The sequence below is a fragment of the Nycticebus coucang genome, chromosome 21 (genome assembly GCF_027406575.1).
Source record: "Nycticebus coucang isolate mNycCou1 chromosome 21, mNycCou1.pri, whole genome shotgun sequence".
NCBI classification, from domain to species: Eukaryota; Metazoa; Chordata; class Mammalia; order Primates; family Lorisidae; genus Nycticebus; species Nycticebus coucang.
The window spans coordinates 45416659-45443018 of record NC_069800.1 but is presented as its reverse complement, the minus strand read 5'-3'; the positions used below and the strand labels follow the sequence as shown (position 1 = coordinate 45443018).

The 26360-nt window shown below is 49.1% G+C and overlaps 1 long non-coding RNA gene across 1 annotated transcript; it reads left to right on the top strand.

Annotated features, from left to right (window-relative positions):
• The first annotated feature begins 47 nt into the window (after window positions 1-47).
• LOC128574055 (uncharacterized) lies at window positions 48-24341 on the top strand. The gene is made up of 4 exons (XR_008376598.1): window positions 48-396; window positions 13695-13924; window positions 18405-18585; window positions 19290-24341. It is a non-coding gene; the product is annotated as an uncharacterized LOC128574055 (long non-coding RNA).
• Window positions 24342-26360: the final 2019 nt, after the last annotated feature.

Below are 26360 nucleotides of genomic sequence, written 5' to 3'. Positions count from 1 at the left end.
GGGAGGGAGGGGACCGAAGTGGGCTGACTCTAGCTGTCCCCAGCTCCAGGACCACCCCTTCCCGAGTCCCGGAGCTGTGCGCCCCCAGATCCTGGGGCTAAGGACTGGTTTGGGCGCCCAGAGAGCCAGTAAGATAGTTACCTGTCTCTGGTGGTGCGGGTGGTCTGGGCGTCAGTCTGTCTCCCTGGCACCCATCACTCTCGCTTAAACCGGGTGGCAAGTCCTCCCCGAAGGCAGAAGTGGCTGGCATGGATCTCTCTCAAGGAGGCTCAGCTCCAGGCTGGGGGACTCGGTCACCGGGGCTGTCTATGCCCGTCCAGGACGCCGCGAATGAAGCCATTCTGCAGGTCGCTCGCCACCAAGCGCTCTTCAAATGTGCGCAGAATGAAGGCGAAGGTTGGCTTTTCGCTTTCTTTTCGTTTGGGGGTCTGGAAGGAGGACACTTCTTGGCAGCCTTGTGGCGGGTCTGCGAATGTCCACGCGTAGAGGGACGCAGCTGGTGGCGGGCGTAGTGGAAAGAGGGCTCTCGGCGCGGTGGGCCCAGCGCGCAGAGTCGCGCGGTGCGCTCGGCCCCTGCTCCCGGGCTGGAGAGCCTGGGACGGTTTCCATTGAGTGCGGTGCGGGTGAACGCGAGTGAGAGAGATCGGGGACAAAGACCGATCCTGTATCAGATATTGCTTGGGGCTGGATCTGTGTGGACTCTGAGAGTGAAATTTGACAACCATGTGTAGTCTGTGTCTGATTTCGTGCGCAGTAGAGGTTATGTGGGTGCGGAGCTTGTGCTGGATTGCGTGTGTATCTGTGTTAAAAAATAGGGTTGCCTGTGTTTGTGTCTGTGTGAGTCCCCTTGTAGTAGTCTCCGTTGTGGGTCCGCTGCCTTGCGTGTGTCTCCAGCTGGGCTCCTGCACCCACTTCTAAGCAGTAAGCCGGAGGGTTCGACCCGGCAGTCCCAGCCTAGGTGCAGAAGTAGCAGCTGACTGGAAGGGAGGGGGACAGAGAAACTGAAGGAAACAAAAAAGGATGGGGCCACGGTCTCTCCTCTCTGGAGGCCCTTTCTCTCTGGGAATCCCAATCTGCTCCTCCCCTGCAGTGTTTCTAGATTAGCTCACGTCAGCGCACAAGTAGGGCGGCCTGGGGGCTTTGACCAGGGAGTTGGGAGCTGCCAAGACAAGACAGGCTTCCCTCTCGATACCCCTCCAGCCTCTCCCACCGGATCACCTCGGTCTCCCAGAGAAGGCTTCTCTCTAGATAGGGAACCTCCACCATGTTGGAAAGAGATGCTCTTCACCCTCCCCTGCACCCTCTTAAATCCCTCCAGGACATCTGGAAAGCCCTTACCTCCTGTGCAGGAACCAAGACAGAAACTCCCTTGTCTCCGGCCTCTATGGCAGAAAAAACAAACAAGCATGAAAAAACGTGCTCCTTGGAGCCCTTTCCCAAACAAAGACACTCCAAGTCATGATAGAACTCAGAACAAAGACAAGAAAGAGATTCCTCTTCCTCAGACACAGAGATCCTCTCCTCCAAAGAGGTTTTGAAATAGAACTGATCCCCCATCCTAGAGATCTGCCCTGTGCAGATACTGGCATATCCCAATCCCCAGATGCAGGAGAGAGAAATTCTTTTCCTTACAGATTCCTATAGACAAAGCTCTGCACCTCCCAATCTTCATCCCCTCCCCTACGTTCCTGGTGAAATGTTTTGGCCCACATGCCAAGATCTGGGCAGAGGCTGGGTGTGTGCAGGGTTCCCCAGTGCCTCCTTCCCTACAGGCACACCCAGATTTTAGGATGGCCATTGACTGCCTTCTTTGGCAAGTAAATCTAAAGCACTTACTTTCCTTTTCCTTTATGATGGTCATTGCTGTGGGACCCAAGGTGGACTGTGATGTTCTTTCATCAGTGAGAAATGAGGTCATTTATTCTTTCATTTAATGAATCTTTTGACAGCCCTTACCATGTATGTGATTCATGTCTGGCCATCTGGGGAATCATCAAGATAACTCAAACATGGTCTCTGCTTACAATTCCCACCCCAATTCTTGGGTCTGGGAGCGACCTCTGAGACAGTTCCTCCAACTCTCCTTTCTATGATACTTAAGCCACCCCTAAAACATCCCAGCAGAGCCTCACTTTCATTCTGGTTTTACAGATAAGCAAACCCAGGCCCAAGCAGTGAAGTGTCCTGCTCAAGGTCATACAAAGTCCAGGTCAAAGCCAGGCTAGAACCCAGGAATCCTAAGGCTCCCTCCAGTGTGCCTTGCTCTCCATGACCTCACCTTGTCTTGCATCCTCTCTCCTGGGTGCTTGTTTGGTATTTTGCCACCTCGCTATCCAAAGAGGTGAAATTCAATATCCAATTCCAGTCCCTCTGGCTACAATCAGGTGCTGCTGAACTTGGGGAAGAAGGCCCTCTGTTTCTCCTCTTTCCTGCTGTTTGCAATAAATGCCTCTTCCCAGGCTGAAGGCACTCAGGCGCTCTCAAGCATCCCACCCATTACTGAAAAATTCTGCTCCATCAGGTACTGATTCTGTGGCATTGGACCGCTGCTTAACTTCTCTTAGCTCCCATTTCCTCTAATTAAAATGTCAAAATAATGACAATATGGTGAAATTATTGAGAGAAGTCAATGAGATCTTGTCTATAAAATATTCAGCACATACTAGGTGCCCAATACTTGGTAGAAGTATTTTTTTTTAATTTTTAAAATTTTATTATTGTAGTTACCATACCCAGTGGTTTTGGGGAGAAGGAGGTGAATGTATAAGAAAAAGCCAGTGATTGGATCTGAGAGTCAAGTGAGTTGGAAGGTACACTCTTCTGTCTTTCCAGGCCTGCACTTACCTGGAGGAAAGGGAATGGACATCAGGAGTAAGGCAGAGGGCAGAGGACCTGGCGGGCAGCCCAGGAGACAAATAGGATGACTTACCTCACTGGTAGCGAGCTGGGCTGTGCTCTAGGAAAGCCATCAACCTCCAAATTCTCCCTCTAGGGGCACTCCCTGAGGGAGGATTTTGCAGCAACCTGCCTCCCCCATTGAAACACATCACACTGTGCGTACACTCACATACAGAGAATGATAAGCAACTGATAAATGCACAAAGAAGTGAGGACCAACGTACAAATTCAAGTACTGGTAAATTACAGATTGACAGAGCAACACAGACAGGTCAAGGACAGGCCAACACATAGATAGACACACATAAGATTCGTACTATGACTGCCTGCCAGGACGGTGGGTCTGTCTGTATGGGCTTAAGTAAGACACAGTACAAGGATAGACTTACACATGGGGAGGGGGCATACACACACTGACAAGCTCCCAGACATAGAAAACAATCAGACAAACACACATACACACACAGAGAAATTCACATTGAGACCAACAGTCAGGACGACACCTGTGTATTCACTAACAGGGAACAGAGGAGAGAACAAAGGGAGGAAAGGGGCAGGGGACGAGCAAGGAGAGGGCAGCAGGGAGATGGAAGCGCATGTGCCAGCCAGAGCCACCAGCCAGTGGGACACAAAGAGGCAGAGGTGTCCCAGTCATCCTCTTTGTTGATGCCAAAACCAAGATCTTGAGGGAGCAGGAGCTGTCACTGCCCAACCCAGGAGTGGCAGGAGGCTGTCCTCCCAGGGTCACACAGGGTCCTACCACCATCTTGGATGGGGGCTGGGCTGCCCTAGAGGGAGAAGGTGAGGGGCTCCCAGGACTTCTGCCCAGGCCCGTGAAGCAAGGGCTTCTGGATCAGGATTTTGGATCAGGAAGGCTCTGGATGAGGCCACTGAAGCCAGAGTCCCAGTGAAATGCACCCCCTCACCCCCCAAATACATACACACACACATAAGCTCAATCTTGTCTTTCATGTCTTCAGTACCTAGGGGGTTAAAAGCCCGGCTAACAGAGATGTAGACCACTTTGGGGGAATAAATAGGGTTAAATAGAACTGGGCTTATCTCCCAGAGCAGAGAGCAACATGGGGGAGGGGGGCACAGGCCCTTGAATTAATGGCCTGGAAAGCCAACATCATGAGCATCATTTCCGGGCTGAATGATCACAGACAGACCCCCTCCCACTCCCCAGACTATGGCTCAGAGCCCTCCTTTTCTGGAGCAAAGTCTGTCTGTGAGCCTTTTCCTGCTGAGGGGACCAGCACTGGCTCTGTAAATTAGCCACCCAGCAAGCTTTGGTGGGGGGCATTGGTGAGGTTTCTGTACAGCTGGAGGAAGCCATGCTCATCTTGCCCCAAATCAGAACCATTTCCTGATGCTATTTAAATCCCTGGGTGCAAGGGGAAAGAGGGGCAGGCAGCAAGGCTGAAGACAGCCAATGGGCAGCCCATACATGGAACAAAGATCCTGATTCTTCTCCCTTCAGTAGAACAAATCAAGTGAGACCGTGGACAGGGTAGGTGCTGCCTCTGCTAGCCCAGGTAAGACATATTACAATACATGAATGACTATGTGTATATAGCAGTTCTCTTGCACAGGTAATAAGCATCAGAGGCAACCTAGCAGAGGCTGGATGCCCTGTCAGAGACAGTGTCAGAAGAATCCTGCCTCAGGGGAAGGGAGGCTGGATTTCATAACTTTTGGGCTTTCAGGTTAACACCTTCTGTGCCGATAGCTCTCAGAAGGGGCCAGGGTACAGGGGAAATAGGGACCCAGCCTTGCCCTGTGTAGCCTTTAAAACCAAGAGAAGCTGTCTGGAACCGAAGGAGGAGCCCTGGACATGACCAGGTGGGTTAGACCAGCGATTTCCTGCCCTTTTCTGAGATTCCTCCCTCCAAATACGCTGGGAGGCAGGAATCATGTCACCTTTGTTCTCCACTGTATCCTCAGCATAAGAGTAGACACCCAATATACATTCACAGGTTGAATTAAATTAGTATAATTGGTTGACATTCAAGTCCAGCTTTGAATTCTGAGTTCTGGAGCTCTTCTAAATGGATTTGACTTTCATGCCCATATCATCTTCTGTATACTTGAAAACCAGTCATACATTGGCGGCGCCTGTGGCTCAGTGAGCAGGGCGCCGGCCTCATATGCCGAGGGTGGCGGGTTCAAACCCGGCCCCGGCCAAACTGCAACAAAAAAATAGCCGGGCATTGTGGCAGGTGCCTGTAGTCCCAGCTGCTTGGGAGGCTGAGGCACGAGAATCGCGTAAGCCCAAGAGTTAGAGGTTGCTGTGAGCCGTGTGACACCACGGCACTCTACCCGAGGGCGGTACAGTGAGACTCTGTCTCTACAAAAAAAAAAAAGAAAACCAGTCATACATGAATGTGTGAAACATGATTTTTGTTCATCTAGCCCTTGGAGTGCCCTGCTGGATTCAAGGACTTCTTACAGCATCATTCAGCACCCTTACAAATCTGTGGGTCCCCAGTTATGACAACTGGGAGAGATAGCTATGGTGGAGGCTCTGACTTCCATTGGCCTTGCAACAATGATCCTGGACTCCAGGAGAGTGAAGGGTTATTTATGTCTGACTTCCTGCACCCTTGAGCCTGTCAATGCAGAGCTCACCTCTTTATTGAGGGTTCTGTGCCTGCCAGACACTGTTGAAAGCACTCTCTGGGGATTGTTTTCTTAATTTTCACAATCCTGAGACTAATTCACTGTCATCTTAGTCCTCCCCTGCAGAACTGCATATGGGAGATGGTTTTGGATACGTGGATGGGCACAAGCAAGGGGAAAGGTGAGGGCAAAAAGGCATTGATGGGGGTAATCTTGGGTCATTGAGGCTAAGGGAGCTGCAAATGATGCTGGCTTTAGTTAGAAGCCTCAAGGGTCACCCTTTGCTGGTCAAAACCTGCCCCCACCCAAACCTAAAATAACTCACCTCACTGAATACCATGGACCAAATTATGATACCCTCCCAAATTCATATATTGAAGCAATAACCCCCAGCGTGGCTATATTTAGAGGTAGGGCCACTAAGGAAATAATTGAGGTTAAGAAAGGTCAACAGGGTGGGGCCTAGACCTGATAGGATTAGTGTCCTTTTAAGAAGAGACATTGAGAGCTCTTTCTCTCTCCACCATGTGAGGACACAGGAAGAGGGCTGCCATCTGCAAGCCAGGAAGAGAGCCCTCTCCAGAATCCAGTCCTGTCACACCTTGACCTGGAACTTCCAGCCTGTGAATCTGTGAGAAAATAAGTTTCTGTTGCTTAAGCCACCCAGGCAATGGCATTTTTCAGAGCAGACTGAGCAGACACTGAGTGCCACTGCCAGCCCCCACCTAGCTCAGTGACCAGAGATTTTACTAGGTAACAGCCCCTATTGGGCACATGATGAAGCTGCAGATTCTTTCTTCAGAAACACACACAAAATGTTGCACAAGCTTTCAAATCCCCCAAAGTGCAAAGTGAGCCCATGGCCTCCAGCCTAAGAGCCCAATCTAGATGTTTCTTCTCTTCCATTTGCGTTGAGAGCTGGAGTCAGGTGAGTTGTCAACATTAACATTTAGCAAATGCTTATTCTCTGCCGGGTTCTGGGCTAAGTGCTTTGCGTGTGTTATGACATTATCCACAAGCCTTACAACATCCCCATGAACAGGGGTTGGTTTCACATTCACAGATGAGGACACTGGACACAGATGTAAAAAGGTTCTGTGACTTGCCCAAAGTCTCACAGCTAGATGGTGGCAGATCCCGGATTCAAAAGCAGGATCATAGCTGTCCTTATGACCTCAGCACTTTGGGTGACCCTGTCTGGAAGAGCTTGGATCTATGGGCTCTGCGCTAAGTGCTAAGACCCTTCAGGGAGGGTCTGCGATCAAGATCTGACTCTCTCTAGCCAAACGTGTCTCTGTCAGTGCTGAGGCATTCTCCCTGATCGGTGTGTACATCCACTCTGGACCCTTCCTGTCTCCTTCCTGACTGTCTAGCCAACTTCCACCAGAGAATGTGGGGGTGGCACTGCCAGACACTCAGGAGGTGCTCAGAAGAGCTTGTGGTTTCACTAAAACCCGGGGCAGGTCTGGCCTCAGTGGGCTGGGCCCTGTATCCTGGGCTTTCTATACCAAGAGTAGATGGCTCCTCCCCATAGGATGGCTTAAACCTGTATGGCTGATAAAGGCTCCTGGGACATTTATTGTTTCCTAACTTGTGTGAGCTTTCTCTCAGAATTGGTTAATTTTATATTATATTATTGTATTTTATATCTAAAATAAAATCTACGTACAGATTCTAGGTCTCCTGGATGATCAAATACTGCTTTAATTGCCATGAGCCTCAGGACAAAAGAACGGTGGGGGGCTAAATGCTGAAGCCTGAACAGGACCATGTTCACCGTACAAGTGCAATTTAATTTCTGCAACACACCATCCATCACATTTAAATTATCCACGTTATTTTGAAATTTCTGATTGTGTAGCTTTGTTTGCATTGCATTAGTGTATTGTCCTTGCTTTTCCAGTTGTGTCCAGCTAAAAGGATGAGGAGTTTATCCCCAGCTTTATGTTTGTATGTATTTTAGTAAAATTGTAATAAAGATAATTTGTCCATTGTTGGCAGGGGGCTGTGATTTTCTTCCCTTTTAAAAGTGGATTGTATATTACTCAAGTATGAGAAGCATGCATTTAATTCATTCTGACCAAGTAGAAAATAAGCTTCACACATTGGTGCCCTGCACACAGCCCCTGCCACCTGGATGGGTCCCCATCCACAGTTCTGCTCCCCCACTGCTGCCTTCGAGGGGAAATATGACAGCGTAATGAACAGTTGTACGACGTGCTATAAAAAGGCAATTAAGGGAACTATTGGACTGGGACAAGCCAGCGTGACCTGGTTAATAGCTCTGAGCAGAGCTGGGATGTGGGGAAGGGGAGATGAAAGAGGGGGAGGGGGTTGGTGTTTCAGTGAGGGGAGAGGTTGTCCCATCTACTGCCTGCCAGGTCCCAAGAGCCCCCAGGCTGGCCTCGTGACCACTGGGTCCAGGGCCAGCCTGAGGGGGATGTTGGTGCAGAGTTCAACTCTGGTTTCAGCCCTGCCAACTGCTGGTCAAGTGACCTTGGGCAGGTGACTCACAGCCTCTCTGTTTCACTTTATTCATCTGTTAAATGGGGATAACAACAATCATCCTAGAACTGTACCCTAGTAGCGGGAGGAAAAGTTGGGACATTCATTGTTAAACCAGGCAGTGTGTGCCGCTGCACATAGAGTCCCAAGAAAATGTGGAGAGGCCTTCACTTCGTGTTCCAGTAGCATCTTTCAGCACAATGTGGTCGGTGGCTGTGTGTGCACAAGCCTGATCCCTATCAGTCTACATGGGCTCCTTATGTTGTTGGACCAAGGAGTCCGTCTGTTTGTCACCCAAGTCAATCAACAGAGAAGCAGATGAGATATCAACAGTTTTATTTTTTTATTATTATTTTTTTTCTGAGACAGAGTCTCACTCAGCAGCCCTGGGTTGAGTGCCGTGGTGTCATTGCTCACAGCAACCTCAAAATCTTGGGCTCAAGTGATCCTCTTGCCTCAGCCTCCCAAGTAGCTGGGACTACAGGCACCGGCTGCTATGCCTGGCTATTTTTAGAGATGGGGTCTCGCTCTGGCTCAGGCTGGTCTCCAACCCATGAGCTCAAAAGATCCGCCTACCTCAGCCTCCCAGAGTGGTAGGATTACAGGCATGAGTCACCACACCGGCCAACAATTTTATTTTTATTTACAGAAATGTCATTTTCTAAAACGTAATTTTAGAGAACAGCAAGGCTATTTTGTTAAAGAGCTATTCTGCTTTTTGGAGGTTTTTTTTTTTATTTTCACTTTCATATCTTCACAGCAAAAGCATGTATTAGTAATGTTATTAATCAGAATAGTGCATATTAAATAGATGCCCCCTCTTATAGATTACAAGGCTAAAGTATCTCTTGTTTTTAAGGTGGTTATATCTTTAATGGATTTTTTACTTAGACTAAATTTATAGCTAGTTAATGTTTCACTAGGTGCACAGAGTGCCCTGGGTCCTTGACCAGAACTATGGAGTCCAATCTTCTAACTTATCTACAAGACAGTGGCCTCAGAAGTGAATCATCTCCAGATGTTGGCACGAAGGCGCCTTCAGCCTTGCCAGGGCCTGTCCAGCAGTGTCCTGCATGTAATGGCCGTTTAGGATGACAGCAGCCACTGCTGGAACATAGGGAGTCAAGCACCTGGCACACAGTAAATGCTTCATAAACACAATTGCTGTCACAATCAGAAAAGCTCTGGACTTAGATTTAACACCCAGCAGGATGCCTGGCACATAATAGGTGTTCACTGAATGTCTGGGAATGAATTAGTGGCCGAAACCTCATGTGGCTCTATCATCTGCTCCCTGGAATCTCATACCTACCTCCTCTCCAAGCCTCAGCTATTCATTAGTCAAACAGTGACATGACCCTGCCCCCACAGTCAGCGAAGTGCTTCACTAGCTGTAAAGTCCTGCCCAATGGGGACTGTCCTCTTCACCCACACTCTCTGCACCCGCCTGTTAACCTGAGAGCTCATCCTAAAATAGGAAACCAGCAGTGCATGCTGGTCTGCAGAGCATGCTCCTCACAGCCCAGATGCAAGTGGCTCTGAGAGCCAGCCCAGTGACAAAGGAGCAATCAGGAGTCATTATGGCTCATTTAGGGATAGGGTTGTGATTGGCTGAGAATCCCCAGCTTGGCCTTACTCCAGATGAAGAGGGTCTGAGTCCCTCAGCTCCTTCTCTCCAGTGCCCTGCTCAAAGGGAGGCTGTGATGAACAGTGGGACCCAGGAAGAAGCCTGTCACCCAGGGCATGTGGCCCTCTGTCCTGTGCACTGGCATCTGGGCCACTGCAGCTGCATTTATTGGCATGATGCTTACCCGGTAGCATCTAGCTAGCTCTGGCCTTCTCTGTCACTCAGCTGCACTTGAGATGAAATGCAGACTCTCTCCCCCACTCACAGCCTACAAGGCCCCGTGTGCCCTGGCCCCCACCTACCCGGGCTGCTTCCTCTCCAGAAATTCAACTGCATCTCTTGAGTCCCAACTGCAGAGAGTGACCTGGTTCCCTCCTCAACTCCTATTTATTCTTGTTTCTATGATTCAAAACATATACTTTAAACTTCAGAGGTTAAATGCAAGCTCCATCACTTTGAAGATATATGACTGGGAGACTCACTTGATACAGCCTCAGTTTCCTCATCTGTTCAATGGGCATAATCAAACCTCCCTCTCAAGGTGGCAGACAGGATTAAATTAAGGGGGATAGGCCAGGCACCATGGCTGACATCTGTAATCCTAGCACTCTGGGAGGCTGAGGCAGGTGGATTGCTTGAGCTCACGAGTTCGAGATCAGCCTGAGCAAGAGTGAGACCCCCATCTCTACTAAAAATAGAAAAACTGAAACAAGAGGATCGCTGAGCCCAAGAGTTGGAGGTTGCTGTGAGCTATGATGAGGCCACGGCACTCTACCCAGGACAACAGCTTAAGACTCTGTCTCAAAAAAGAAAATTAATTAATTAATTAATTAATTGAGATAAAGCATCTAAAACATCTCACATGTAAGACATCCTTCATGGATAGTAGCAAGTGTCAATATTCATTTTTTGGTCACTGCTTAGATGTCACCCCCTCCAGGAAGCTCTCTTTGATTCCCTGTTTTAGGTATGACCCTCCTAAGTATCCCTGCCACCCTCTGTGCTTTGCCCTGGCATGTTCCACATACATGCAGATATGGCCTGTGGGCAAACCACTGTGATAAGGGCAAGGCAAGAACCACATGGGGGTGCCAAGCAACCCTCAGAGGCCTGGCCCCAAAGGCCTAGACCAGGGGAGGGGGCTGAGTCTCCAGCCCACTTAGCTCTAGGTTTTAGCAAGACCTGTCTCATTCCAGCACGGGGCTATCTTCTGTCCTCTTCCTGGCCTCCCAAGTCTGTCTTGTCCAAGGAGCTTTCTTGGACCCCAACCCCCAGCTCCCAGCAGCATATAGGAAATAGAATTTGACCTTCTCCTGCTCCATAGACAGTGAATCTGAGCTAACTCTGTGATCTCTTAATAATAGTAATAATAGTTATCACTCATCGAGGACTTGTTTTGTCCATCTAATGTGATGAGTGCCCCTCATGTATTATCTAACTTTATCCACAGCCTCAGCCACCAGGTCAGGTCCTAAGGGGCCTTACTGAAGGATGCAATAGGGTAATTATGGGAGGGGCAGGAAACCGCGTGGTCTCATGAGAGTGGGGCTGGAGACCCCTCACTTCTGCTGCTCTCAGTGTGTCATCTTCGCTTTCCTCTGCTGTGACAGACTTTCCCTGCACTGACGCCAATATGATCTGCTCCCAGCTCCCAAGCCTCCATCTTATAGTTCAGGGGCCAGCTGCTTGTGTTAGGTTTGGCTTAAAAAGTCCCAGTGAAGGACTTTGGTCAGCTCAAGTGAAATGCCTACCCCTGCTCAGTCGATTATAATCAGAACCAATGAACTATAAGACTATGGTTGACCCAACGACGGCCCTGCACAGTGGGGTTGGGGCACTGGGCAGGCAGTCACAGCTGCTCACCAGTTATTGGTAGACCACTTCACACTCCCGGAGACCTAGAAACAGAGCGCAGGACTGAGTACCTTCCCCAATGCCACACTAAAACTCCTATGTCTGTCACCAAAGCCAAACTATTTCTCAGAAATGATCCCAATGTCTGCCACTGACAGACACTGAAAAAGCCTATGCTAATGCAAGGAGTCTGAGAGGAAGGGCTGGCTGGGGAGGAAAGGAAATGAAGTTTGTGTTTAACCCCTCTGTGCCCTTTTCCTAATCCTCAAAATGGGTCAATAATAGTACCTTTCTCGTATGGGTGTTGTTAAGGTCAAATGAGATAATGCACGTGAAGTCCCATGCCTTTCAGTAAGTACTCAGTAATTGGCAACTGTGATTAATATTGTTTTCATTTATGTTGTTGTAGTTAATAATTCCCAGTTTTGACTATTTTCTGCCCAAGAGGATGGTGGCCCTCATAGGAGGGTACATGAGGCTGGAGCCCATGAAAGAGATCAGGTGAAAGGTAAGGGTCTATTCCAAGGAGGAACAAACCCTGTTAAGAAGAGGCCATTAGGCTCAGCACCCGTAGTACAGTGGTTACGGCGCCGGCCACATGCAAGGAGGCTGGCGGGTTCGAACCCAGCTGAGCCAGCTAAGCGACAATGACAACTGCAACAAAAAAAATAGCCAGGCGTTGTGATGGGTGCCTGTAGTCCCAGCTACTTGGGAGGCTCAGGCAAGAGAATCGCTTAAGCCCAAGAGGTAGCCGTGAGCTGTGACACTACGGCACTCTACTGAGGCTGACATAGTGAGACTCTGTCTCAAAAAGAAAAAGGAAAGAAAAGGCCATTAATCAGCACAGGAGACCATGCCCAGGATGGGCCTGTGGCCCCAGCAAGGAGGATAACCGGACTCTAGGGCAGTGCTCTAAGGAAGGATCTTTGTATGGCTGCCCTTGGCCATGATCCTTGAAGCTGCAGACTAAGGCTGGAGTTTTTTCCTTAGGGACTCATACCCTGGGCCGGTTAAGGTCTCTCCATGCTAAGGTGTAAAAGACAAACAAACGTATTCATGAAAGGTCTCAAATAGAAGGTGTCCCTCAATGGCAGTAGTGAAAGGTCATCAGGGTCTCTGAGTCTCAATCCCATAGACAGGGGCAAGATCCTTTTGTCTGGACAGCACTCAAACCCCTCAGAGTTGGGCTAGGTCCCTCTCTTTGGCTCCAGAATCCACTCTGACTCCAGCTGCAGTGCTGCAGACCACCTCCACCCTGTTCTCCCAGTCCATGATCTAAGGATCCAGCCCTGAGGCTCTCAGAGCTCCTTGAAAGCTCGTGGCAGCACTCTGGGAGGCTGAGGCAGATGGATTGCTTAAGCTCAGGAGTCTGAGACCAGCCTGAGCAAGAGCAAAACTCCATCTCTACTAAGAATAGAAAAACTACCCAGGTATTGTGGCAAGCATCCATAGTCTCAGCTACTTGGGAGGTTGAGGCAAGGGGATCGCTTCAACCCAAGAGTTTGAGGTTGCTGTGAGCTATGATGATGCCGTAGCACTCAACCCAGGGTGACAGAGCGAGACTCTGTCTAAAAGGAAAGAAACCCGGAGGGAGGGAGGGAAGGAGGGAGGGATGGATCGATTTGTGCTACTTGGCTATTACAAGTATAATCCTGATTTCAGAGGATGCCCATGTGGGATTAACCCCACCTCAATTCCATGACTTGTGGATTTCTTTCTACAAAATGCTGGATATTTCAACATTTCTCAGGAAGTTGATGTTGGGAAGAGGTGGAACCTAGGTAGGGACAGGGGTCATTCTTTTCACGTCCTCTGCCTCTTGTATTCAGGCCTTTCCCTTTCTACAAAGTATGGCCTACCATCCCTCTAAGACAGTGTTTTTCAACCTTTTTTATCTCATGGCACACTTGAACCTATAATTAAATTTCCAAGCACACTTAACTTATGTTGATTTAAAAAAAAAAAAAAAAGGATATAGGCCGGAGCCTGTAGTCCCAGCTACTGGGAGGCTGAGGCAAGAGAATTGCTTAAGCCCAAGAGTTGGAGTTGCTGTGAGCTGTGACGCCAGGGCACTCTACCCAGGTGACAGCTTGAGACTCTGTCTCAAGAGAAAAAAAAGGATATACTTACTGTGATTTGAACTTCTTTCAAAAATAATTTAATTAGTGTTCTTTAAAATTTTTTGCAGCACACCTAAGATCTTCTCATGGCATACTGGTTGAAAATAACTGGTGTAAGAGCTCTTTCCTGACCTCTCTAGTCTCTGCACCTGTCACCAACGGTGACCTTCAGCCATCGCCGGTAGCTACTGGCTACCAGCAAGAGAGATGTGGAGTTCAGAGAAACAGCTTCAGAAAGCTTGAGACTCCTGGGAATTCACTAAGGTTTCCCTTCCCTCCCTACGCATTAAGCAAGGAGGTATTTTACTCAGCACTTTTCTTGGAGCAGAAATTTCCAGATATTTTTGTTTTCCTTTTCTGGATTTGTTTTTTGTTTCACCTGGTTCAGAAACTTAAAAATATTGATATCTACTAGGCATATGGTGAAAAGTCTATAACTTGTTTCTCATCCACCTATTTTCTTATTCTCCCCAAACTCCTGTGACTGATTTCTTAGCCTCTCAGTTGCCTACACCACAAGTACAATTATATAAACGAATACAGATTCCTATTCTTATGGTCTTCTTCCTTTTTCTGTTAAACATTCTACACCCTGTCGTATACTTTGCATTTTTTACTTAATCATATATCTTTGGAGACCTTTTACATAAGAGTGAAGTAGAGATTACTCAGGATTTTTAAGGAGTTAGCTTAATATTCTATAGCTTCCTCCAAATAGATAGGTGATTGATTCATTCCTTAGTTGCCCCCATATTCAGGGGTCGCTGATCTCCTGCCCTATGCTGGGTCCCCTTCCTCAGGGCCCAGAGTCTGGGGGGATGAGGCACACCCACTAAGTCCTGAATGACGCAGACGGCCATCCCTGGCTCGGAGTGTCTGTGCTTGCATTGGAAGGCCACTGGTCTGAATTGGATTTTTTTCTCTTGTCTTCCCATCTGGATGTCTAGGGGGATCAGTTTCCCTCCCTTCTGGGACAGTGATTTTCAACTAGGTTGAGGGACTCTTAATGATCTCTAGCAGAAGAGTATGTCTAAAATATTATAAAAGCAAAATTTTCATCATCAGAATGTAAATGGGAACAAACAAATATCCCTGTAATGTTCTGAATATAAAGAACAGAAAATAATGAGCTTGCTGGCTGGCGAGGCATGCAGAAGGCAGGGCGAAAGGATTCAGAATGGGCTTGGCATTTTTTGAATGAGATGTTTCTTAGGCGCTTGTGATGTTTGCCTTGTGTAGGGGCCAAGGAGTGTGTATTATGGTCCACTTTATGCACCCAGTGCATTTACTATTTTAATATTGTATAGAACAAGAATAGCAGCATCTACCCCCTGGAGCCACATAGCTACCATTTATGAATGTTTCGCACCAAACACTGTCCTAGAAACCTTATGAGGTGGATATGACCATCACCACCACTTTGCAGATAAGGAAACTGTGGCACTGAGAAGTTAAGTAACTTCCCTCGATCAAATACCATATTTGTGTATAATGTGCTCCTGTGTATAGTGTGCACCCACGTTTTTGACCCAAACTTTCAGGAAAACACCCCTCGAGAAAGTGGCCAGCTCTTGGTTGGGAGAGACAATGGTTGGGAGGTCTAATGCCCCCGTGGTAAATGTGCAGATCAGACACCTGATCTGACTCCTTCCTGAAGTCACCCGTTCTGTGAAGGCTGCCCCTCCCTTCTCTCCTGGGAGCCCTTCCCTCCCAGTCATGTTGGGGGCTGTGGCCAAGACAGCCACCTGCATGGCTGGAGAGGCGGGGGCTTCTGAGGATGCTCTGCCTATAGGCAGCCAGGCAGGTCCTCCTGATCTCCTCAGTGCGGCAGAGCCTGAGTCCTCAACCCTCGCTCAATAAGCCAAGGCCCTACTCGCCAGCTGTGCCACCGCCCTGTCCCCAATTGTGGCACTCAGTGGGATCCACTCCACTGGATCCTGGATCCTCTAGGACTGGAAACCCATGTGCCTGGCAGGTGGGTGGTGGCAAGAGGTCCTGGTGTCCCCAAAGGACCTCTAGGCTCCCCTGCTCCAAGCTATATTAGCCATATATAACCCGTATTGCTTTCCCTCAAGAATTTGGGCAAACATGGGGGTAACTAGTAAGTGGCAATAATGGGTCTGAGTACTCTGCCTACTACATCACACTACCGCTGTTGATCCTGGACATCAAGCTGGGCAGATTGGCCTGTGTACGGCCAAAAGGAAGAGAAGAGAAAAACGGAGCTCAGACCAATGGCATTCAGACCTCTCTGGCTCTCAGCCTTTCTCATTGGTAAGATAGGTATAAAAAATCACACCAAAGACAGCTTTAAAGATTTGAAGAGATAATGCTTGTGAAGTATGTAGGACACTGCCTAATCGTTGTTATTAACGCTGTTATTAATATTACCTAAGATTAGAATCAACACCAGTGCTACCCTCAGGCTGCCTGGGAGGGACCCCTGTGGAGCAGGGCCTGGGAACCCTTGTACTCTGCAGCCAAGGGGCAGGGAAAGGTGAGGAGAAGGGGGAAGGGGGAGCTCATTATTTTGATAAACTCACCTCTGCCTCCCAGCCCCAATCTCCCTGTTGTCCGGGAGCTCATCCTCTGCTGGGCATGCCCAGATCCCTCTGGACAGAGGAGTCTGTTTTGGTCCCAATTCTATTACACACCCGGCTGAGCAGAGGAGGAGGAGGAAGCCAGAGCCGCCAGGCAGTAATTAATTGCCTATTTGGACTCCTGCTGTTGCCTAGCTGGGAGGATGCAGGACAGCTCCCGCCTCGGTCTGGGCTGAGCTGGCTTCTGGCTGAAGGGAGAGGGAGTCCCTGCTCTCCCTCTGAATCCATGCCCAACCTATTTTGGGAGGAAATGTGGCATCAGTAGAAGCCCCATCTGTCCACCTCGATAGAAAGACACTGAGATCCTTGCCAGTTTTAGGAAAGATTTCCCCAGAGGGCTCCACCATGGGGGTCTCCAGAAGGTAGTGAGGGCTGCTTTGTTTTAGCCTTTGAGAAGCAGCCCTAGGGATGATAAAAGGATCCTTAACTCAGAGTTTCAGAACCCTGGGTGTCAGTCCTGGCTTTTCTGCTCACTGGCTGTGTGCCTTTGGGTAGGACACCTGCCGTCTCTGAGCAACAAATTCCTTCCTCTATAAAAAGGTGAGGAAGCAATCATATGCTTATGGATTTGTGCTTTTTATACCTACAGAGCCCATTCTCTTGAAGAATCACCTGCCCCCTCCATTTTATAATAATCTTTCTCAGTCTATGTGGCATGGGTGGGGCAAACCTAGGTACCCCAGAGACAGAGATGTGACCCAGGTTTAGACATCAGCATTCTCAGTGGGGCTTTTTTCTAGTATGATTCTCTATTTCTTTTGGGTTTTTTTGTTTGTTTGTTTTTTTGGACAGAGTCTCACTATGTCATCCTCAGTAGAGTGCTGTCATGTCACAGCTCACAGCAACCTCAAGCTCTTGGGCTTAAGTGATTCTCTTACCTCAGTCTCCCAAGTAGCTGGGACTACAGGTGCCTGCCACACACCCAGCTATTTTTTTTGTTATTGTTGTTATTGCAGTTGTCATTGTTGTTTAGCTGGCCTGGGCTGGGTTCGAACCCGCCAGCCTCGGTGCATGTGGCTCATGCTACGGGCATCGAGCCAAAAAAAAAATACTCTATTTCTTATACCCTACAGAGATCCAGTTGCCTATCATTAACAGTTGCAGGGCTGAGCTGTGGAGGCATAGAGCTGACAGTAGTTTGCAAGCCTCAAACCAAAAGGTATGTTGTGACTGGCTGCAGTAGCTCACGCCTATAATCCTAGGACTTTGGGAGGCTGAGGCAGGTGGATCGCCTGAGCTCATGAGTTTGAGACCAGCCTGAGGCAAAGTGAGACCCCCATCTCTAAAAATAGCCAGGCATCGTGGCGAGTGCCTATAGTCCCAGTTACTCTGGAGGCTGAGGCAAGGGGATCAGTTGACCCCAAGAGTTTGAGTGCTATGAGCTATAACGCCATGGTACTCTACCAAGAGAGACAAAGTAAGACTCTATCTCAATAAAAAAAAGGTATCCTCTGCAAATAAGATCATTATCATCATCACTGCTGTTATCTGGGCCCCAAAACATTTGCCCAAATGCAACTAGCTTTCCCGATCATTTGGCAGTGGCTTACAGAAGCCCTGGATTCTGAGAGTGAGTGTATCTTGATTAATTAGTAATGAATGTCTGCCCTGGGTGCAGAGGGGACAGTGCCATGAAATGGTCATGCTGCCTTCAGCCCTCCAACATTAGAGACGAAAGCTCGGGGTTAATTGACAACTCTGGTATTATAAGCAAATGTGGAACCTCAAATTAGAGACAACCGGGGCCCATAGGATACAGGGGTGAATTTACCCTGCCAAAGCCAGTGCTTGGAAATCCTTCCTACATCAAAAGTTGGAAGCTTGACCTAGAATCGAGAAGGGAATTAAAGGACCTTAGCAAGCTGCTATGTTCCTAAGACCTAGGGTGGTCCTAGGCATAATTGGCAGGAGGCTCAAAAGAGACAACAGGAGGTATCTGGGCCCTGGGTATCTGAGATTGTTGGCTGCAGGCTGACACAGCTGTTGACACAGGGTGGCTTTCAGGGGGAAGGAAGACCAGTGAGGAGGCTGGTACAAGCCCCCAGGTGACAGGCAGTTAAGTTGGGCCTATGACAGTGGCAGAGGGGACAATAAGGAGGTGCACTTGGTGCTGAGAATTGATAAGTCAGCAAAGCCAGGCCTCATCCCTGCCCTCACTGAGCTTGTGATTTTGTGCAGGAGCTAGATATTTCATCAAATAATCCAAGAAGTAGCCCTGTGCCATGGAGTGCCATGAAGAAGCTCAAATGCCAGCAAAATGCCACCCAGGGTAGGAAGCAGGAGGTGGATGATGGTCTTCCTAGAAGAAGAACTGACAACTCATCATGGACGTAAAAGACAAGACTAATTCCCATCTAAAGTAAGTCTCAGCTCACATGCCTCCTTCAGAAAGCCTCCGCTCAGCCCTCTCCACCCTGCCACACTCACTCAGCCCTCTCCACCCTCCCCTATGGGCCATGACTCATCACATCCCTGACCTTTCTGAGTAGGTGTCCACCAGCCCCAGCAGATGGGGGCTTTCACAGGCTTCGGCCCTGACCCATTGGTCTCTGTCCTTTCCCAGCAGAGTTGAAGCTGCCGAACAAGTTTCCTGCTCATTACAGGCTAGGAGGAGGTGGACATGTTTGATAACAAACTTTTCTTAGCAAAGACTGGAGCCACAAGTGGTTTCCATGAGAGGTGACCCTGGAAGCGTGTTGGGGGAGAGAGGATAAGGGGCGAAGATAGTGAAGGGTGTGCTCAAAAGCAAGTCACCACTGTGGGTACCTGGAGCTCAGGCCCCTGGAGACCTTCTGAGGGACTGTGTAGAATGTGCCTGAGAATTATCACACAAAGGGAAAGAGAAGCTGGGGTGTTTTTGCACTTACCTTCTATCCCCACCAGGGGGTTAATAAATCTCTGGTACTTCTAGTTTGCCTTGCAAGTGGACTAGACTGGCTCTTGTGGCACCAGAGGAAGACCTCAGGCTGAGAGGGCTACTGATTTAAGTGTCCACCAGTCTCAGCACACTGGGCCTTTGACAGGCTGAGGCCTTGACCCATTGTCCTTTTCTTCTGATTCCAGACAACTTCAGGATTCTTCTCGCCATGGTGGCTCGGGCAACCAGCCATTCATCGGGGTAGCATTTGAAGTGGAACTCATTTGCTCTTCTAGATAAAACCCATGGATTCATGGATCAGACCAGAGCGCCCCCTTTCCAGCACTGAGGCTGAAATGGTGCTATGGAAGCTGGGAGGCACTGGACGCTTGTCAGAGGCTGTCATTGAAATGACCCCAGAAGTCACAGGATATGACCTTCGAGAAGCTGGGTCCCATCAAAGAGGGGTCTTTACTCATGCAGAACATTTCTGTATGAATTTGCCAAAGCAGATGGCATAGCTGCCCAAGGGAGACAGGCTGGGTTTACGAAAGAGCACCAATATCTGAGCACACAGACACTGCTCCGAACCCTATCTGAGTAGAGGAATTCCATCCAGATGGTGCCAGAAGGAGCTGCAGGGGGAGTGGGGGGGGGTTTCAGCAGAGACCTCTCAGATCTGCTGCTGCCTCCCCAGGCCCAGGCTAAGGAGCAGCCTTAGAAGGCCCTTTGAGTGGAACTGTTGGCTGCCAGGCATGGGACAACACCCTGTGGTCTCAAGAGCAATGCTTTGGGAATGGAAACTTCCACAGATCAATCAAAATGATCGGACACTTCAAAGAGCAGAAGGGAAGCGGGTGCCTGGAGAGGACTATCACCATGTACTCTTTAAGGGTCTGCACAGGCAACTGTAGCCCTCCCCAAATGGGGAGGGTCTCCAACAGCCAGTGGGAGGGGGAGCCTGGGATTCCCCTGTCCCTTGGCTCCCCCAAAGGGACTCAGGTTTCTTCTCTGTCTTAGAAAAGTCAACGCCGAGAGGAGGTGAGTGCTAGAAAAGCCAACGCTGAGATGAGGTGAGCGCTTATAGATCATTTTGCAGTGGATTGTGGGAAACACCAGCTGGACAGTAAGCGTGTGAGAGCGGGAAGGGAAGACAGAAAAAAACAGATCGGGATCACTCAGTGGGAGACAGCATAGAACAGACATGTGAGTTGTCCCATCTGAGGGACAACGGAGCTGGGCTCTGGTCTCCACTCCTATCCATCATGCGGGGGTCAGAGCCCACAGGTGAAGGGCCCACAGACTCAGGCTCGAACTGGAACAGTGAATGCTCAGGAGACACATGCAGGGCCCAGCAACTCTGCACCATCATGTTACTCCATCTTTTCTCCCCTTACTTCTTTCTTTCCTCTTTTCCTTTCCTCCACTTCACCTCTGGATCCTTCCTTACTGTGCCTGATGTTGCCAGCATCTTTTCCTCGTGGTACCTGGAATCCAGTGTTCCTTAAAGTGTGGTCCACCGACTTCCCAGAATTCTTGGTAAAGGCCCTGTGTCACAGTGACAGCAGTGATTTGCCAGTTTTGGAATCTCCAGGCCCTGCCCTTGCCCCCATGTGACCATTTGCCTCCTTTGGGTGCCACCAGCTGACCACCTTGCCTCCCTCCAAATGCTTTATCCAGCCACTGGACTGGCTGTCTCTCCAGTGTTACCTCTGCTCTGCACTGAACTTTCCCAGAATTTAGGGTTGGACCTTTATCTAATAGATGAGGAGAAGTGGGCCTCACCCCCACCTCCCATCCATTCACACCCATCACATCTGGCCAGTTGCTCCTCGGGGTGACCGTGATCCACAGGGAAAGAAAGTCAGAAATTAAAGTCCTTCTGTTCAAACAAGCAGTCACAGCAAGGCACCCATGGCTTTGCTGTGTGCAGCTCAATGTCCCATTCATAGGGTAACACACAGTCACATCAAGGTACCAGCAGTGCCAGACAGCGTGATACAGCCACGTGCAAAGCCAGGGATAATTTTACAGTGTGTGCACAGTGACACAGTCAGCCACCAATCACACACAGTAACGCTCCTTTTCACAATAACATGTGGGTACACAAATTGTCACAGCATGGAAAGAAACACAATCAGCACAGAGTAGAGTAACAGTCACTGGAGACTCCAAAGGTGGGAGGGTAGGAGGGGGTGAGGGGGGAAAAATGAACTAATAGGTACAACGTACGCTAGTCAGGTGCCAGTACCCTAAAAGCCCAAATTTCCCCACTGTGTAATATATTCCATGTAACAAAGCTGCTCTTGTACCCACTAAATCTATTGAAATAAAAAAAAATGTGCTACTTAAAAATGTATCCAGGCCTCACAATAAAATCAGCTCTTCCAAAAAAAATAAAAAAGAAAGAAAAGAAAAGAAGAAGAAACACTGTTAGGAGCAACACATGGTCCTGGACATGTGATCTTATGGTGACATCATCACATACCATATAATACAATTGCACAGCAAGACAGCGTCACAAACACATGTGCACACATGTATGCACACACACAGTAACTCAGTCCACAGCAGCGCACAGGTGGAAAGAAATCCCACAGAGCAACACACGGTGATGGTCGTGACAAAACAACACACACGGGGAAGCAGAGAGGCAGGGACGCACAACCATGTTGCCACTGACGGCACTGCAGTCACACAGAGCCTGGGAGGCACCAGGAGTGCGGTGGAGTTGCAGAGGGTGGGGGAAAGCGGCTTTGTTTGCACAGATGTCTCCTAAAGCAGCCAGGGTGTTATTTAGCTTCTTGGATGAGCTAATGGATTGCAGCGGCTCGGGAGCCTGGAGGTTTGTTAGTGGCCCCTAGAGCAAGGGCTCCTCCTTCACGCTCCCCCACCCTCACTGACTTCTCCTTTCTCACTACGGTAGCTAGCCCCTGTCCCCAAAGCCAGGGCCCCGTTTGAACAAGAAGGGCAGAAGCTGAACAAATATTTGCAGCAGGCCTCACTTGGCACTTACAGGCAGGGGGCTTCCTTCTGGGACTGAGAACTAGCCTGTGCCAGGCAGATTCTGCTCAGCATGGCCTGGGTGGGAGGTCCCGGCCAGGCTGGGCTCTGTCCTGCTGGGGGCCTCTGTCTCCCACTTGCCCCACTGCCTTCCCTTCCATTCACAGCTGGCCTCTCCTCTCCTGAGAGTGGTGTCTACACCTGCCACCTTGCCTCTCGTCCACACCCCGAATGGAATCACCCAGAGCCTCCAATGTCATCTTCCTTTTCCCCGGCCACTTTCTGGCCTGGGCTGCCATTGACCACATTGTGTCCTCTCCCACCGCATTTCAGGCAGACATCTCCACACAGCCCTTTCCTGCGTGTCGCTTAAGTCCCTCTTCCTGTCTCCTTCCCAGGCTCTACTCTGGCATGTTGGTGCCCTCTTGGCTCTCAGTCACTGACCCTCCCTAAATGCCCCCAGGAAATCTTTCTTTTCTTTCCTTTCCTTTCCTTTTCCTTCCTTCCGAGACAGAGTCTCACTTTGTTGCCCTTGGTAGAGTGCTGTGGCATCACAGCTCACAGCAACCTCCAGCTCTTGGGCCTAGGCGATTCTCTTGCCTCAGCCTCTCAAGTAGCTGGAACTACAGGCGCCCATCACAACTCCTGGCTATTTTTTTGTTGTTGTTGAAGTTTGGCCGGGGCTGGGTTCGAACCTGCCACCCTCAGCATATGGGGCCAGCGCCCGACTCACTGAGCCTCAGGCACTGCCCTGCTGGGCAGCTTTCTTTTGGTACTTGCTATCTGTATGGCCTTGGGGAAGTTACTTTGCTTTTGTTTACCTCACTTTCCCATCTGTAAAATGGGGGCAATGATAATTTCTACCTCATAGGGCTTTGTAATGACTAAGATTAAATGAATTAATATACATGAAGTGTTTAGGAGAGTACCTGGCATGTAGTAACTGCTACATAATGATTGGCTATTTGGCTGTTATCTTTACCCCTAATATAGCAAAAACTTACATACCTGCATTTGTAACAAATGAGAGATACGATTTGCTAGCTTCCTGGAGCTGGAAAGTAAAGGGAAATGAGCAATTAAAGACTGACAGATGGCTGGGCGTGGTGGCTCATGGTTATAATCCTAGCTCTCTGGGAGGCCTGATGCAGGTGGATTGCTTGATCTCAGGAGTTCAAGACCAGCCTGAGCAAGAATAAGACCTCATCTCTACTAAAAATAGAAAAATTAGCTGGAGTCCCAGCTACTCGGGAGGCTGAGGCAGGAGGATAGCTTAAGCCCAAGAGTTTTGGGTTGTTGCTGTGAGCCATGATGCCTTCTCCATCAGGGTGACAGAGTGGGACTCTATCTAATAATAAATAAATAAAATAAGTAAAGACTAACAGATGCCCTCAGAAGCATGGGCAGATATGACTGGGAAAGTCTCAACTTATAAACCACAAGCATGTTGGTTTCCCATAGGGAACATCTCCCACTGGAACATCTCCCAGCCTCCAAGATGGCCCAGGGTTTCTTTCTCCGGGATCCATGTCTTTGGGCAGTCCCCTCTCACACTGAACAGGGCTGACCCATATAACCTGTTCAATATTGTGGAAATAACAATATGTGACTCCCAAGGCTATAAACTTATCACAAAAGACAGTGCAGTTTCTACCTTGCTCTCTCTTGGATCACTTGCTCTGGGGGAAGCCAGGCTGGGTGTTGCTAGGACACATGGGTAGCCCTAGAGCAAGATCCATGTCATGAGCCAACTGCTGAAACCAATTTGCTGTCCAGATGAGTAAGTCACCTTCTAAGTGGCTCCTCAGTCCCCGTCAAGCCTTCTGATAGATGACGGCTAACATCGGGACTGCAAGCTCATGAGAGACCCAAATCAGAACCTCCTCCTAAGCCTCGAATCGTTAACTCACAGAAACCATGAGAGATAATAAAATTGATTGTTTTAAACCACTGAGTTTTGAGGAAGCTATCACTAGAAAGTTTAATGTTTTAAAAATGGGAAGGGTTCATTAAATCATGTTTATCCTCCAGGAAATATATATTTTTATATAACCTTTGGATTTCTTAGTATATAAGATTATATATTCACAATATGAATTCCTTTAGAAAGAGCATCTATTCTTGGACTTGTATTTATTTTATCGGGTATGTGCTTGATTTATGGTCAGCATCCAATAGCTGTTGAATAAAGGAACAAAATGTAATATATTACCTATGTATCAAAATGCCAAATATGTTAACTTCCTGTTCTTTGCTTTATGTCATTAAATTGTCAGTAATAAAAATAAATAAATAAATAAAAATGGGAAGGTCACGGGTGATGACAAAGTCTACAATGTGTCCATGGGCTGAAGGGGATAATGAAGGTCATCGAAGTTCATAAGGTCAAAAAACTATGAAGCCAGGATGTTGGATGGTTGTCCACACCAACCTCAAAGTCAGCCATAACAGTGTCCTAATTAGGCTGGGTAAATAATCTTTTGTATACTTTTTCCATCAGCAACAAATGAGGAAGCAGAGTGAGGTTTACTAGTACATGTCAAAGATGGGGGAAAAGCGAGAGCAAGAAATGGAAAGAAAGCAAACAGGAGAATATGACAGGTGAGCTCCGAGGCTGGATCACCAAGAAATCACAGCCCAGGCAGAGACAAGGAGGGGCAGAAAGAATGCCACAGGGAACCCAGAAGACGACCTTGTTGCCTGGGAAGTCAAGCAGAGCAGACGCCCCTGCCCAAGACCCAGCAAAACTCCATGCTCTGCCCAGTGGGCCCAGTTGGTGAAGGATAAATCCCAGTCTTCTATTCTTCCCTCTCCCCACATGTGTGTTTATCTCACAGGAACCTTGTACCACTTAGCAGATCTGACATTCACACATCAGTATCCCCAATTTATGGTTGAAGAAATTGAGGCCAGATAGTGGCATGACTTAGCTGTGATCCCTAAATCACTCACTAAGCTGGGGCCAGGGAGAGGACTAGAACCCAGGCGTGCTGACTCCCCTTCATGGCTATTGGGACTGCAGTCAGGAAGGGAGTGTACAGCAGTGGGAGATGGGCAGAGACTCATCTTAAAATGAGAACCCAAGTGTGGGGCCAGCAGCATTGCTCCCCAGGAGGTAGAATGGAAAGGCACTAGAAAATTCTATGGGAGCCCCTCCATGCCCTCTGTCTTCATCCCTCAAAAGTCTGATCCTGAGGGGAGGCTGTCAGTGCTGAGTCCATGGACTGAGTAAACCCGGATGAGGCTCTGCTCCTCCAAACCGCCAATCCCAGCAGCCTCTTTGGGGCAGGGATGTGGGGAGGGAGCCTCCTGTCTGTTATCATCCTCTACCACCCGTGCTCTAGAGATAACATGATTAACTCCAGAGAGCAGGGGTCAGAAGAGTGGGTGCAAAATGGGGGCTGGGGCATTGGGTGATAGAAAGGGACTCTGGGGGCCTGCAGGGAGGAGGGTGTCTTGGTGCCATACAGGGGGTCAGAAGCAGGCTTCAGCTCCTGCTGCTTTGCCTGGAGCCTCTGCAGACCCTTCCCTAGGTGCAGGGGTCGCTCACTATTTCCTTATCTCTGGGAGCCATGACAGCCTGTCCTCCCGGACTGCTGATCACATGGCATTGTTATCACCCTGCGCCTGTGTCTGTTACCAGCCAGGGCTGTGATTTCTGACAAATAGCACTTGAGCGCCAAAGGGAATCTGTTCCTGGCCTTATCTCTGGCCTGTGTATCCTGCGTGAGCCTCATGTTTGGTCCCTGTGGGGCCATCCCTTTGCCAATAGCAGCCCCTGGGGCACCCAGATAAGGTGCTAGCTGCCTGTGCCCTGGGACTCCCCAGTCGATGGCTGTGGGACAGGCTGGGCTTGCGCTAGCATCCCTTGCCCAGGTCAGTTTCTTCAGGGCACTGTGGAAGCCATGGACACACCAAAGACACAGAACTTAGCTTGGGTAATGTTCCCAGCTTTAACCCTCAATAGCTGGGTAGTGTTTGATTTGCACGCACAGTTTCCTACCCAGTGGAGGAAAGGCCAAAACTGAGTCAGCACCAAGGACAGCGCCAGCAAGGGCTTCCCCGCCTCTGCAGGAGGTGGAAAGGCAGGAAGGGACGAGGGAGAAGGAAAGGAAGAGAGAGAGGAAGAGGGAAGGAAGGCGGGCAGGAGGGAAAAAGAGAAGAGGGAGGAGAAGGCGGGGAAAGAAAAGGGGGAATAAAAGCCAAAGGGAAAGAGGAGGAAACCGCAAGGGAAGGGGAGCGAGAGATTCTCTGCAGGCCAAGGAATGGTGTCA